This window comes from Nuphar pumila, chromosome 3, assembly GCF_984573655.1.
Source record: "Nuphar pumila chromosome 3, dmNupPumi1.hap1.1, whole genome shotgun sequence".
In the NCBI taxonomy this organism is placed as follows: domain Eukaryota; kingdom Viridiplantae; phylum Streptophyta; class Magnoliopsida; order Nymphaeales; family Nymphaeaceae; genus Nuphar; species Nuphar pumila.
Genome location: NC_143251.1, coordinates 49,550,714 through 49,567,670, shown reverse-complemented (window position 1 = coordinate 49,567,670; position 16,957 = coordinate 49,550,714). Strand labels below are relative to the sequence as shown.

At 35.2% G+C, this 16,957-nt stretch overlaps 1 long non-coding RNA gene across 1 annotated transcript in view; it reads left to right on the top strand.

The window, feature by feature from the left end:
• Nucleotides 1-10,062, top strand: part of LOC149842854 (uncharacterized) — a 57,459-nt gene extending 47,397 nt beyond the window's left edge. The window contains exon 2 of the long non-coding RNA XR_016431093.1: nt 9,722-10,062. This is a non-coding gene — a long non-coding RNA (uncharacterized LOC149842854). The remainder of the gene's footprint in view (nt 1-9,721) is intronic.
• The last annotated feature ends 6,895 nt before the right edge of the window (nt 10,063-16,957 follow it).

The following is a 16,957-nucleotide window of genomic DNA, read 5'->3' as shown; positions in this document are numbered from 1 at the left end:
AGGTTGGGCCCGGGTCCGGTATAAAATTTCATAAACTATACTCGATTCTATGTATTAATCGGAACTCGGGTTAGGCCCGGGTTTGGTATAAAATTTCACAAACTATACTTGGTTCTATGTATTAATCGGAACTTTAGGTCCAAACCCGATTCTTCTTATTTATCATCATACACGGACCCTACAAGGTTTGGTATGGACCGAATCCAGGTAAACCCGACCCGTTGACACCCCTAAAAGCTCCAGCTTGGCTTGTTTGGCTCATTTAGCATCCCTAATCTTTGACTGGCAAAAGCTGCTTAAAGTTTCCACGCTAGAATTGACAGTCCATCGGTATAATTGCTTATTCTATCTCTTTGAGGAAGGTGGTTGATATAATAGTTACGAGCAGAAGAGAAGTAATATCATTAAGGCTTTGTTTGGGAGCATGTGTCATGGTTTTATTATCCCTCTTTTTAGTGGTTCAGACCTTAACTGAGTCAAGGTTCTACTGATGTTGAGCCTAGGGACTAGCCTAAGTTCTTAATTTGAACATAGTTCTACCAAATCTAGTCAAGAGGTTTTTAAAGGTTGCGCATGTCAAGTTGCTTGGTGTCACTCTCATGCTTTTATTATCACTCTTTTTAGTAGGTTCAGACCATGGTTGCCAGTTGAGGAAGCGGGAGCGGGAAGCGAGGCACTTTCAAAATTTTAGGAAGCGGGAAAGCGTGGGACCACTTAGGAGCGATTCGGGAAGTGTCTCGGAAGCGACCTAGGAAGCGTCTCGGAAGCGACATAGGAAGCGTCTCGGAAGCGAGGGGGAAGCGAAAAAAATAAAAATTAAAAATAAAAAATACAAAAAAATTGAAAAAACAGGGGAAGCGTGGGAGAAGCGAGGGGGAAGCGTGGGGGAAGCGCGCTTCCCATTAAAGGGAAGCGCGTCCCCCATTAAAGGGAAACGCGTCCCCCATTAAAGGGAAGCGCGCTTTCCAAAAAAGGGGGACGCGCTTCCCAAAAAAGGGGGACGCTTCCCCCCACACTTCGGAAGCGCGACGTTCCGCGCTTCCCCTTTTAGCTAGGCGCTTCCGGTAACCCTGGTTCAGACCTTAACTCAGTCAAGGTTCTACTGATGTCGAATTTAGGGACTAACTTAAGTTCTTGCGTGGGCCGACCTTCACAAGTAGGCGAAAGCTCGATTATATCATAGGAGCAAAGTTGTACGAAAATTCATTATACCAAGATCTTAAGTGGGACAACTATCGCTTAAAAGATAGTGCATCTAACATGTGCCGTTGAGCACACCTGATTTCAAGCTTAGTTGCCATACTCATTAAATTAATTTCCCAATAGACAAGAGGGGTGACGGGAGTGGATGTAGTCAAAATCCATGGATTTTAACACAAACACTCGTCCGATCTCTAGGATTTGGTGAATCCCCTCCTGCCCCTTCTAACTCGGGCTCCCAAAGAGTGTCTAATTCATGCAAGTCCATCACTTATATATAGTTTTTAGTAACGAGGAACCATCCTAAGGACATGGGTCACTTATAGGATTATTATCACAAAAATATTAGAAATAGTGGATTGAATGAAATAATATACAATCCATACTTTAAACCTTCCATGAATTCAAAAGTTGGATTCAAAACCACATTGCCATAAATCTTATTGCATCTCTTGCATGGGTGAAATTAAGTAAAATTGATAACGCTATATAGGAGGAATTGAACATGCTCTTCAGTGGGGTTTCCAACTTGGGAAGACCTGAACCAATTAGCAGTACCTGGAAGATGAAGCAGAGTTCCACATATGCGCCTGACCAAACCTAGGAACTAGGACAACACACAAGTAATTTGAGAGGGTAAAAGTTACACGACCCTTAAAAGGGCAAGCATTTATCTGAATTTTGAAAACTGAGGCAGCTAAACATAAATTCACTATATATTAGGTGCCTATATGCAAGTTACTCTTTTATCTCCAATTAAAATTTTACTTTTCCGTAGCAAGGAATTTGGTTCCTCCCATAGTGACAAATATCGCAAGATTTATGAAAATCTGGGGATAATATTGCAAGAAATTGCCTGAAAGTTTAAAACGGCAACTTCTCGCAAGATTTTCAAAATATCACAAGATTTATGAAAAAACATAAATATCATGATTTAAACATGATATTTACGTTTTAAAACGGCTATTTATTATTTTTAAATAATTTTTATTAATATTTTATTATAAAAATAATTTATATATTTTTTAATTTAATTTTTTATTGTCGAGATTTTGCCAAAAAAACGTAAAGATTTATGAAAATTTTTCAAATTCTCACAAGTTTTTGAAAAACGAGATTTTGCCGTTTTTAAAGTTTGTCACTATGGTTCCTCCTAACGTTAGTAGGGTGGAATGCAATGATGATTTTCGACGTTCTATGCCATATTTTACAAATCAGACCCCCCTAATGTGTTTAGCAGATCCGTATACTAGGAATTGACTCTTCAAATTGTGTGTATGTTTTTTTTTTTATAAAAATAATATGATTTTATAAACCTTCAATTTTGTGAAAATTCTAGATAATGATGTTTAAACCCTGTAATCCACTATGATCAGGATTTTTCAAGGCATCCAGAAATTATCCGTGCTTTGCAGGTGTGCATTCAAAGGTTACAACCTGATCCAAAGGCACAATTAGAGGCAATGAATTAGGTAATTGAGTAGTACTAAAACTGCTTGTATGATGTCTACGAAGCATTTTCTATAACCCTTCTGTTTTGAATTCTCGGCCATACTTGGCAAACCCGGCAAGTCGACTCGGGAATCGCCCGAGTGGACCGGATCGGACCCCAACTGGGTCACGATTCAGGACAGCCGATCCAACCCATTAAATAATTTTTTTTATCATGTATTTTATTATTTTAATACATAATTCTTATATAAAGTCACTTGTTATGAAGAATCTAATATTGCTTAATGAGAAAAGTTAATAATTATGTATAATTATATGTTTTCGCAACTTATCTATTGAGATATTAGCTTGACGTCTGAAGATTAGTTATTTCCATGTCTTATTCATGTGCTTACACTATAAAATAGAGTCCTGACTCGTCCGAGTCACCAAGTCAACGCGCTAACTCGGTGATCCAGTAGGGGTCCGATCCAAGCCCGAGTCACGAGTTTGCCAACTATGTTTTAGGAAGTCAGCAAATACTCAAAAGCCTTGGGAGATTTTGTAAGTGATATTGCTATTAGATGTAGGAGAAAGATGAATCTAGGTATATTTTGTAATGAAATATGTGAAAATACAAAACGAGGGTCTCTAAGGACTTATAAGATCATAAACACAAAGTGCACATGCACGTACACAAGTCCAACTAAGGAACGATACAAGGGCACAAAAGCACTACACAAACTCTAAGTGCATTAAGACATCAAAGAACTAAAGAGAGACACAAAAATATAAAAAATATTCATCTTATTGAGCATGAATACTTAAGAGAAACATTATCTTACAAAGAGAAGAAAAATTCTATATATAGAGCCAAGACAGGCATTTAAGAGAGTCCTTCACTATTATAACAGTCATAAATATGAATGTTGGAACAGTCCTATAAGCAGTCATTGTTCCAGCAGTCAACAGTCCAACAAGTAGTTAGACTATTCCAATAGTCATATAGACACCCTATACTATACAATAAAGAACAAAAATACAATACTATCCCTAGTGGATAGTCATTATTTACATGAAAATAACCAGACCAAAATGCCCCTAGAGAGCATTACCTATTACATAACATACAATATATATATATATATATATATATATATATATATATATATATATATATATATATATATATATATATATATTAACACTCCCTCAAACTTACAGTGTGATAACCGAAAGTTTGAAACTACAAGTTCTCGAAGGTCTTCATTAAATACAAGCAGTGTTATTAAAAACGCGCCTCAAGGCTCAAAAAGCGCGCCTCGCCTCAAGGCGAGGGGCTTTATTCCTTGAGGCGCATATATAAAGCGCAAAACCTTCGAGGCGTGCGCCTCATACGCCTTGAGGCGCACGCCTCGAGGCGAGGCGCGCCTCAAACTGAGGCGTGTATGCCTGGGGCTTTTGGTCAAATGAGGGTCAAAGCCCTCATTTGACCAAAAAATAAGGTTTAAAGTTTAAACAAACCCTAATATTTTATGTTTTCACGCAGACTCTCTTTCTCTCATGCGCAATCTCTCTCTCGTCTCTCATGCGCAGTCTCTCTCTCACACGCATACTCTCCCTCTCTCTCATATTTTTCTCACACAGGTACTCTTACCTCTCTCACACGCAGTCTACTGCTTTTTCTCATTTTCTTTTGGGGGAGGGATCAAATTGTTTACGAGTTTTGAATGAGGTTTCATTTAAGAAAATGAGACTTGTGAAACTTGTGGATAGAGAAGACCAGAAAATATTACTTTTGGGCAATGGTGCATCCTGTGGCATGTGGTCCAGTTAGGCATTTTTTCAGAACTTTCAGCACTGTGCAACGAGTTCAATAAGTCTGGCAAGTTTACTGAGAAGAGTGGAGTGGATAATTGTTCTTAACGCATTTCGTAGCTCTATCCAATTTCAGGATGTTACATATTTTTGCAGTATGTGTACCACCCATCATACAAAAGGATGCACACAACTTATTTCTTCCATTAAATCCCACTTTGAGCCCCATGAGCATTTCTGATACTGACAGCATGAAAAGGAGAAGAGTGGATACTTTTCCACCACAAGTTAGTGCCTTTCTGTGAGATAGTTTTTTCATGTCCTGGTGAAGTAAAAAGAAAACTATATTCCAATAAAAAAGCTCTATAGAACTACTTGCCAGTTAGTAGTTCATTTGGTTGTCTTCTGATATCGGTGTTCAATCTCTGATCCTAACTTGATGAAGTGTGGCAATGAGATGCTACTTAAACAGCAACTAGTTTTGTCTTAATAAACAACTGAAAAATAATACATAATGCATGCTTCAATAGACAATAAATTGTGAGTACATCACCATGCCTTTCATGACATCCCTAAGGTTCTTTGACACTTTTAAAAAGCCTCACATTACATCATTTCTTTCTGCCTTGCAATTCCTCATTATATGAACATCAGAAGTTTGAGGGGCAATATCGAGGAATGTGTGTTTAAGCCATATTGGTTACAAAAGATAAATCTCATATATTTTTCAGTTATGTAATCAGTTTTTAGTTACTTTTATATGTTAATCTCACATTTTTTAGTACTTATTTGAGATTTTCTATTTCTTATTGGTTGTGATTTCATCAATAAAGCATTTCTTTATTTATTTTTATTTTTAGATATTTTTTTTGAAGTTTTCAAAAAAAATATTTGAGGCTTACGCTTTACGCCTCGAGGCTTACGCCTCGCCTCAGTTTTTGGTGGAGCGCCTTGCTACGCCTCAACGCTTTTCACAACACTGAATACAAGTTTTCAAAATATCTTCATTGGTAGTCTCTATCTTTATGATGCATTCGAGAATTTTGAAAATACAAGTCTTTGAATGTTTTTATTGGTGATTGTCTCCAAATGCCTTCATCGGCTATCTCCATCTTAAAGATATAATGCATCAAAGATATTCCTTTCTCAATCCATCACATCTTTAAGAACTTGCAGAGTGAACAAAATAAAGGTTCCAACTACACAAAGGAAAATATCCTAACCCAATAATTTTGAAACAAATATATTTTTGAAGAAGAGAAACATTAGATAATCATTAAAAAACATAAGAGGAGCATACCTCAAGGATAAATTTTTATGAAATCAAATCATAAACAAAAAGTTAACATATTTTTTAAGAAAACATAAATATTGATCATAAGAGAATTTGATCACTGAAGGACATATATAACATTAAGAAGAGCTAAACAATTACGCATAAATAATATTCGAAGGATTTTTAGAAAAGCATTTCAAATGAAATAACAAACCATCAACGACAACATGCATATATAACATATAATAATTTAAAAAACGCCATCAAGGAAAGAGGAGATAATTAAATTCATGCATACAACAATGTGTACAAGATAATCAACATGAAATACATATATATCCAACATGCAATTAAAGCATATTTAATGCACATAATAATGAAAGAGAGCAATCTCACAATTCACAACCCATTAGGATTTATTCTCACAACTTAGAAATCCGAGTTAGTCATTGGGGTGAGTTGTGTGAGCACCTTATGTCATCTTGTCAGTATCTATTTAACTGGCATGTGATTGACCTCGATTTCTATAAGTGTGTTTTACCACTCATTTGTTTATGTGGCCATTGTTACAGTATTGGATGCTCCACAACATCAAGGTGCACAAGAAACAAATATATATTATATATTATTTTTAATTTCAGACATCAGAAATATAATTATTTAATTAAAAATTATATTTATAAAATTAAAAATAGAAGAAAAATTGCGAGATATTACAATAAAGGTCCTCAGCCAAACATGTTCATCATCTAGCTGTGAGCGAAACCGTAACATGTTTGAATTGATCCATACTAAGAAGAGGAACATGCTTACAACTACAAAACTGGACAAGTTTATTTATGTACATTATACTTGAGATTGCATGCCACAAATTGATAGGGATGCTAAATATTATAATCCCATTAATTTAGATTACATTTTCGATGAAGATCCTACTGAAGAATGGCTAGTTGAAGGGGATCCTTCAGTTTTTCTACATGAACAATCACATATTCACAACCTGGTTGATAGATCTGGATCTGGTTGTGCTACACATATGGATATGAATGATGAAAATGAGTATATATGCTCTGGTGATGAACATGGATGAGGGATGTTACCAGCCTCCATATGACTATGAGTTGAGTGATATGAATTTGCCTCGCCAACCCACATGGTTTTGATTTGACTGTATCATGTTTTTGGCTGTAAAAGCTGTGTATATTGCAACTGTGCTATTGTGATTATTTAATGTATTATTGACAGAGATTCATTGTTAAGGGATGTACTGATGCTAATAGTTTCAAACCTTGTTTGATTTTCATATATATTATCTAGTAGGCCTTTTCTTTTTTCATTTTATCCAATCAAAAGATTGGTAAACAAAATTTTTGGCGAGGTTGAAATGCCCCAAGTTTCTGTACTGATATTTTATTCATTTTACACATTTTTTGGGACAATCTAAACTTCAGACCAGTGCAAAATTGTGCGAAAGTGACCCCTCAAGTAAAGTCCCTTTTTGGTGCTAGCTCCAATGTTGAGCAAGCTGATTCAGTGTTAAAGGCACGTTTGTTTTTTCTTTACAGATGCATGGAACTTTGACTTCTGGGGTTTTAGTCAATAAAGAGTAAAGTCTAATAATTGATTGTTTAAAATTCTAAAAAGAAAATAGCCTCTGTTGCAAATCAGCTTACAATCTTATGTTATTTCACTCATAATTTTTCACATCTTGAGATGGATGGTCAGCAGTAGTGGAGCTGCATGGTGCACTGCATAAAACATGGCCTCTGAATATACCTGAATATATATATATATATATGTGTGTGTGTGTGTGTGTGTGTGTGTGTGTGTGTGTGTGTGTGTGTGTGTGTGTGTGTGTGTAATGATAAGGTGCTCCTGGAGTACCTACTCTCTTATTAGGACGATTGGATCAGTTAAGATCAAACAGTTATAAATAGAGTTAAATAGTGTCTTCGTTTATTTTGCTGGAAACTAAAAGGCAAATTGAAAGAGGTGGACGGTTTCCAACATTGAAAATTAAATGACCTCTTGGCTTTTGGTATCTCTCTCTCTCCATGCATTAATTTGTGAATGATTGACATGGATGCATGGTATCCTCACACAAGTATGTATGCATGCCATTGTCATAGAGATCTTTTAGAAAGATAAAATGGAGTCAGCATAGGTTTTGTCAATCTGTACATAGCATGATAGAGAATCATCCATGGAGTCGATTTGTTTTTGTCATGTACATATTGTCTGTCATCCATGACATATGCATAGCATGCTTACATAATACACATGCCATTGTCATAGAGGTCCTTTAGAAAGATAAAATGAGGTATGCTTGGGTTTTTCCAACACGTACATACTATGCATGATAGAGCACCATCCATGGAGACGACTTGTTTTTATCCATGGTAGTTTCATCCATGGCCCTTCATCCATCTAAGCATGAGAGGAAGGAGGAGCACCATCCTTCATGAATGCATGAGAGGAAAGAGAGAGAGAGAGAGACTTGCCCAAAAATCAATAAAAAAGATCAGGTGCAATGTGATTGCACTTTTAGTGTGCCACCGCACATTATCACCCTCCATCTTAGGGATAAGACCTGTCAGTTGTGGGGCCCAAGAAATGATGGAGGGGGATCAGGTGCAGCGGCACACTAAAAGTGTGCAATCACATTGCACCTGATCCTCAGTGAAAAATCAGTAACTCATTTAATATTCAGCTTTGGAAACCGCCTCTCACCCTCTCATTTGCTTTAGTTTCCAGCAACAATAATGGAAGACATGCAATATTTAACTCTCATTATCACCGATCCAATGGCTGTAATCAAGGAGTAGGTGCTCTAGGAGCACCCTATCATTACTATATATATAACTAGAATATGTTAACTGGAAATATGTGAAATGGAGTATGAACCGAGATTTTCATGGGTTTTTTAATGTTTTCTCTTAAATTTCACCGTAGGGATGTGATCTAGATGCTTAGTTTTATAGAAACAGATTCCTAGATCATCTGATTACGATGCATATGAAGGATCTTTTAAAGCTTGAAAATCATGGCTCAAAGTCTTTGCAAATATTCAAGCATCCAAAAATCACAAATTTTTTTATCGAAAATGCATGATCCAAACAGTTGATTCCTAGCAAATGGACCTTACTGAATGCATCTGCAAGGTTGGATTTACAAAAAAAGTGTCGGAAATGCTTAGTTCAGAGAGAGAGAGAGAGAGAGAGAGAGAGAGAGAGAGAGAGAGAGAGAGAGAGAGAGAGAGAGAGAGAGAGAGAGGTTAAGCTTAGCTGACATATTGAACCTGAAGTCAAAGCTTGAGCCTAGAGTGTTAGCTTACTAAACCAAGTCCAACTAAACTTTAATGAGCCAAGGTAGGTTTGGCTGATTTAAAATAATGCCTATAGATGTATTTTTTGAGTTTTTTTTTAATCATTTTTGTACTTGGATCAGATACTTAGTACTTGTAACCATGTGATGTTCGCTGAATTGAATTTTTTTTATGGAAATCTTAACTTTTTTGGCATGCCAACCATGGAGTGAAATTGGAGACCAATGCACCTGTCTAAAACTTATTGCTGCTTAAAAATCCTAGCAGTCTAATTTGGCATTTATGAAACAAAGATGAAGGTTTGAATTCTGTGGCTCTTATCTTGTAACCAATCACTCGATTGGCTTGGTGACTGACTGATGCTGCACATTGTGAACTGTTTTCTTCCATGAAAATTTTATTTTGCACTGCCTAAAAAAGACAGTTCACCTGGGTTGGCTACAACTTCCAAAGAAGTATCTTGTCTATGTGATGCAACTAAAAAATAATCAGTGCTAAAATTTTGAGCTATCAGAGTTTTCATGTGTATGAATTTGTATGCCATGTATAATTATTTGCAGAGCAGATTTTCCTCGGGAATATATGTACAATAGTCCTTTTAACATTGGTGGGCTCATTTCATAATTCAAAATAGCATATCTGCATATTTAACCCATTCAAGTGTTTTGCAGAAGCTACTCTTCATAAGCTAAAGAAGGGTTCTGCTGCTCTTATTTCAACCTCATCTATTGATATTACAAAGAAGATGTTAATGGTTCAATTGATGCTTGTGGTGAACTTGGTGGTAATAAATCCATCACTGGCTTGATGCAGATGGAGAACTTGTCTTCCTGTTGAATGCTAAGCCTAATAGCTTGAAGCACTTGGGTCTGATCTATGTTATGTTGCTGTTTCATGATGCATAGATAATAATAGATGGAGTGCTTTTAGTTAAAACTGTTATGATACACTATTATTGGTATTTGTGATTTGGCAATTTGAAAGAGAAAAAGAAGAGAGTATGGTTTTGTGCTTTCTCAAGACTGGTCTGTAAGTCTGTATGTGACCCGACAGCTTAGATAGCTTATGATAGCCTGGATCCGACCGAGGCAAACTGTGTATTTTTCTTAAAGCACAGGCACAATATTCGGGTTGAGTTTGGTCCAGTGACACTTGACTTAGCCCCAGTTCAAACCTAGCCCAGGTGTCAATCGGATTGATCTTATTTCTGTCTTCTACAGTTTCAAACCTGGGTAATTATGTGTGCCTGATTCAGTGCACATTAGGCGAGGCCGCTTAAGTATGGTGTAGTGTTGGGCACTAGTAAATCTCTGATTCGGTGAACCTGATTGAGTATTTAATTGACTGGGAAAACTAGGGTTGTCAATAGGCATGGTATTATATCTGACCAGTAGGATCTGGACTTACTGAAGGAGGTCCAATTAGTTAACTTGGTTGGACCCATAAGATTTGAGTAGCCGCAGATGGACATGGATCTGGTTTGGAAGTTTTATTTTTATAATGAGACACAAGGCTGACCAGAGATCTGATTAACATCTGGAAATTTTAGGTGTAGACCATTAAAAGTCAGCGTTATCTGAATCAGGTCCAGTTTTCTTGGATAGGTGAGGATGTCAATGAATTGGATTTTATCCAATATCTGACCGAATTCGATTCCATTTAGTTGCATTTGGTAAGCCAAAACCGTACCCAATTATAATCATATGCGGATATGGTTTTGATTTTTTGCTATCGTATCCAAAAATATCCAAATAATTTGTCAGATATCCAAATCCGTTTACATGTAAAAAAACGGATTTGGTATGAACTTTCCACCATCTGAGTCCGTATCTGAATTCAAATCTGTTTAGCCAACATCCGATCAGTCCAATATGGTATTAGTCACATCCAATCCAAATCTGAACAGTTTACATCCCTATGGATAAGGAACCGGAAGTAGCACCACAAATTCAGATATGGATCTGGCTCAAGTCTGACCCATTAGCATCCATATTGGTCAACTTCAAAACCATGCCTCTGGCTTTGGTAATGACACAATCGAGGTTCCCAATCGGTTAGAAGCTGATACTGCAACTGGATTCAACTCCATATTTTAAAACCAAATAGAGACCCATCTTTCACCCTATATTTAAAAAACGCATGCATATTTTGAAAAATAATAGTTTTACATCTATATTTTTTGAGAAAATAAGTAGACACGAAGATGCTTCTGTTTAACCCAACCTTGATTTTAAAAAATAAATGCTTTTACCTTCCTCATACACTGACACCAGTTTAATAAATTTTCGGTAGGCAAGTCATGGTTAACCTGAGTTGATGAGACCACATTTGCCAGCTAATACACAGGCGTTATACTGTTCAACACCAACATCGGAAATCAGATATATATTGGCAATATATATCTTTAATTTTTTGGCAAATTAATAATTAATTAAAATAAATTTCAAAAACAAAATTCAGTTCCTAATCAGTTTTAATTAGTTGATATATAAATTAAATAGAACACGTTTCCCACCAAAAGCTAGACATATATCTATAGGGATTCAAACATAAAAAAATGAAAAGACTCATTAAATCATAAATGAAATAAAACTCAAGTATTTAAACCGTGGTAAGATCAAATAGAAAAGACCATAACAGCGGCACATTGCAATAAGATCAAATAGAAAAAACCATAACTATTTCATTGTTAAATTATCACTCATCTTGAGTTATAACTCCACCTAACACGCACTTGATACAATCTAGATATAACAGGATTGTAAGCTGCTTATTACATATTAGCTTTTAATTCATTCAAACGAAGGAAAGAAGAAAACAACGGAGAAGGTAAACTTTAGATAAAAATGGGTGGCCAAAAGAAATTTTTTGGGTAACCCAAATATAAACAATAAAATAATTTTTCAATAATTCAAATCTTTTCTAGAAAATCAACAAGTTTTTTCAGGTCAAAATGAGCCGATTCAAGGTTGATTAATTATGTTTTTAAATATTTTTAACATTTTTTATTTTTTAATAACCTGTGTCATCTGGTGGTAAAAAGGGGCCGATTAGGATTTGATTCAACTCGATTTTTTCATTTTTTTAAGAAACCGATTAACCCAGTGAAGTGATTTTAACATTGGTAAAAACTATTGCTAAACACGTGTGACGTTAGATCTCTCATTTAATGGCTAAATCCATTTAAACAAGAATATGTACCACCGTATGGTATCATGGTAAATAACCTACTTATACTTTCCCTTCTTTGAAAAAGGTAAAATGGGTTAGATTAAATTGATTCTGACCTGGATCCAACTAAATGAGTTTACTTGATTTTGCCCTGGATCTGACCAGACCCAACTCTATGCGTTTAGAATCCACGTCATGTTGTGGTAATGGATCCACTGAAAATGGGTAAAAACCTCTCTCTCTCTCTCTCTGACGCTCTTCAACGTAACCAGGAAGAGCAGTCTGAAGATATCATTGGCTTTTGAAAATTGACGAGGACAATCTACGCCGGCTGTTGCATAGGTTGGTGCTAACCAGAATATCAGGAAGATCTTTTTCATCTAACAGCAGATCCAGATATATCAGGAAAATGGGGCAGAAGACTGCATTGGCGGTGTTCGTGACGGTGGTGTCTGTTGTTGGTGCGGGTATCGTATACGTCCATCGTCTTCAACAGCAAGAGCGCCAGAACATGAGAAGATCTACTTCTTCTAAACAACCATGAGAATCATTCTTTAGCATTACCCATCTCATGAAAGGTCAGTTTGGTTATTAGTTAGTGTTTTTTCTGCATGTTAGTTGTCTTTTATTGATTAAATGGAAGTCACCATGCTACAAAAATTGTTATGATTCTTGATCTTGGTGTTCTAGTTTATGTTTTATTTTGTTTTTTTCAATTTCAAACACGGCAGATGAGTTGTAATAAATTCAGAGTTTAGGAAAACACACACAAGAATACATAGAAGCTGATACACGTGGTTCGACTCTTAAAGAGTCGTTGGGCTATTCCCAATGGCGCTAATTAGAGTTGCCAGGCCTTATAAATAAGGGTTGTGAGCCCATTGTAACCGTGTAACATAAAGAGGGGTTTTGCCTCTTACGTTTATAAAAATAGTGCATTTGTTGCACTTCTTGTCTTTTGTGGTGTAAAGCATTTGAATGCTATTTTATGCTATCATATGTCTTGAGTATTTGAAGTATCAAGTTATTTGAAAACTTTATCGTTTGTAAGAAATTTTCACATGGTATTAGAGCTTGGTGTATGATCAACCGTGCATTGGTGGGTTGCCTCAAAAAGCATGCTTATTCTTCTTCGTGGTGGTGGTTATTTTTTTTCTCTTTTAATTCACTATAGGTGATTTTTTCCCACACAACACAAGCACCTCCAACTTTATTCCGCCATTCAAACTTGAATGAAGCAACTCTAACATTTGGGTGGGACACTTGGAGACATTCATCAATGGTCAAGGTTTATAGAGATTCGTAAGATGTATTATTCTTGAACCTACTCCCAAAATTACATTAGGTAAAAATGAGATTGAGACTAGTCTTGACGAAAGAAATAAAGCCATGAAATAATACTATAAGAAATTGGATGAATGAAAAATGAAAAGCGCAAAAATTCTTTCATGGATGGTAAGTAGAGTTGAGAAAAAAATTGCCTCAAACCTACGATGCTTCAAAAAGGCAAATGAAGCATGTGAATATCTTAACGGTATGTTTATTGAAAAAATATGGCTCACAAGTATTATCTCCAAGAAAAAGTTAGAAATATCAAACAAGGAGATAAAAATATAAGAGATTACTTTATGAAGTTATCTTCCATATAGACCCAACTTGCCCAATTTGAACCCAAATGAGAAGATGAATGCATAGAAATACGAAGAGTTCAAGTTGAAGAAGATAGACTCTTTGTTTTTCTTTATGGTTTGAGACTCAAACTAGGGCTTCCTTGCTATCATATTGATCTCTTCCTCCTATTCATGAGATTCTCACAAAGCTTAGTGGAGAAGAAACTAGGCTAAATAAATGTTAGTGTGCTTGCTACTTCTAGCAATGACCAAGAAGAGGATTGTGCACTTGCCGCATCAAAACCAAGACATTATATCAAGCCATATAAACCTCCTCATTTTAGCAAGAATAGAGGAGAATAAAAAATTATTTGCCATAACTATAATGAACCTGGTCATATTAGGCCTCAATGTCCTAAATACAAATATAGGCCTCAAGAAAAACATGTTGCCGCTATACCATCAAAACAAGATGATGATACTCTAAATCTCAAAGACCTCACAAAATCATTGTCTCAATTGACGAAAGCATTGCAACCATTACTCAAAGGATCTACCTCAGGAGCGGCCATTGCATCCTCTTATACTCCTGGTATGTGCTCTTGGCTTCTTGGTTCAGGAGTTTCTTTTCATATGACCCCATATAAGTCTATATCATCTGAATGTCAACCTAATTCGAATGTATCTTTTGTTTCTACTGCCGATGACACTACCTTGAAAATAGTGGGTGTTGGAATTTTTAAAAATAATTTGTCAAAACATAACAAATTTTACATTCCAAAAATAAGAATTATTCCAAAACTTCATCTTAACCTACTTTCAGTTTCTCAAATCTCGGATCATGGATATGATGTCATTTTCTCATCAAGTAAATGTTGGGTGCAGGATCGCCAGTCCGAGAAATTGATTGAGGAAGGTTCTAGGCAAGGAGATCTCTATTATATAGATTTTCTTTGTATTCCAAAGGAATCATTCTGTAACACGGCCCAAATAAAAGATATACGGACTTAGCATCATAAACTTGGGCATCCAAATATAAGAAAATTAAATTTTGTTCATGTTACCAATAATCTTTGTAAAGAAAATTTTTAATGTAAAGACTGTTTACTTGGTAAAATGATAACCTTGCCTTATGGTCAAAGAACCTTTTACTCTTCAATGCCTTTTGAATTAGTTCCTTCAGATGTGTTGAGGTTCTGCTCCTGTTGCTTCTAAAGGAGGATTCTTCTACTATGTTGTGTTTATTGATGAATTCACTAAATATTGTTGGATTTACTTTCGTAAGTTTAAATCAGATGTATTTGCAACCTTCAAAGCATTCGATAACATGATTAAAAATTAATTTGAAAGTAAGTTCAAAATTCTCTGAACTGACACTGAAGGAGAATACTTGTCAAATGAGTTTAAATAATTTATAAAAAATGAAAGAATTTTACATAAAAAATTGTGTCCTAGAACCGCACAACAAAATAAAATTTCAGAAAGAAAACATAGACATATTATGGAAACTACAAGAACTCTTCTTATTGCTAGAAATGTTCCTTAAAATATTTAGGCTAAAGCTGCATTAACCGCAATATATCTCATAAACAAGATGTCTTTAAAAACTTTATCAAATGAAATTCTTTTTGAAAAATTATTCAAATATCAACCTGACTATCAAAGACTGAGAATCTTTGGTTGTAAATGTTATGTTTTAAATGATAAAAGGAGATAACCTATCGTCTAAGGCTATCCCCTGTGCGTTCATTGGTTACTCTGAAATAAAAAATGATTTAAATGCTATGATATAAAAAATGATAAATTTCTTGTCTCAAGAAATGTCAATTTTGTTGAAAATGAAAGTGGATTTGAAGGAAACACGTAACAAGAAATAAATTTTGATTATTCTTTTTTGTTTAAGCTATTGTCTAATCATGAAAATAGTTATATAGAATCTCCTATTGAAGATAGAACAACAATTGAACCAATAGTATACACTAGAAGAAATCATAATGCAACCAATGAAAGTGTAAATCAAAGTAACAAAGAAGCATTAGAAATTCCATCAGAACAAACCATCATTTGTAAATCAGAACGAATCTCAAGAATTCTAAATAAATTTGTATCTTATGACTCATTCTTCCCTAGACACAGAGCATGCCTTATAGCTATTCATTCATATTTTGAACCCTCATGTTACAATGAAGCAAAAAAGTTATCCGAATGGATAAAAGCTATTCATATAGAACTAGACGTTGTTAAAGAAGCTAACACTTGGGAAATTCTAAATTTACCCATTGGAAAGAAGACCATAGGATGCAGATGGGTTTTTAAAGTAGAAACCAAAAGTGATGGACCATTGGAAATGCATAAAGCCGGGCTAGTTGCCAAAGGATATTCTCAAGAATATGGAGTGAATTACAAAGAAACTTTTGCTCCTATTACCAGAATGACCACTGTTTGAATGGTTGTAGCTATTGCAACTATTAAAAATTAGAATATATTTCAAATGGATGTTAAAAATGCCTTTTTGAATAAAAATCTTAATGAAAAAGTATACATGGATGTTCTGTTTGGATTGATAATTCCTTCTGGAAAAGTGCTTAAATTAAAAAAGACACTGTATGGTCTCAAACAAGCACCTAAAGATTGGTTTGATACTTTTAACAATGTTATTACAAGATATGGTTTTAAACTATATTATACTAATACAACTTTATTTATTAAGAATTCTTATGCAAGTATTATAATTTTACTTTTATATGTCGATGATATATTGATTACGGGGAGTGACAAAGAAGGAATCAAGAAAGTAAAATAGTTTTTGAAAAATTCTTTTGAAATGACAAACCTTGGGTTCTTAACATACTTTCTTGGTATACAAGTATCATACTCTAACAGAGGATACATATTGTCACAAAAAAAGTTTGCTTCAGATATTATTGACAGGTCAGGACTATCAGATGATAAGGTTGTTGACACTCCAGAGACTCTTAGAATGAAGATACGAGCCGATAATGGAGTTCCTTTATACAATCCAACCTCCTTCAAACAACTCGTGGGATCTCTTATGTATTTAAGTATTACAACACCAGACATACCTCATATTGTACATGTAACCAATCAGTTTCAACATGTTCAAAC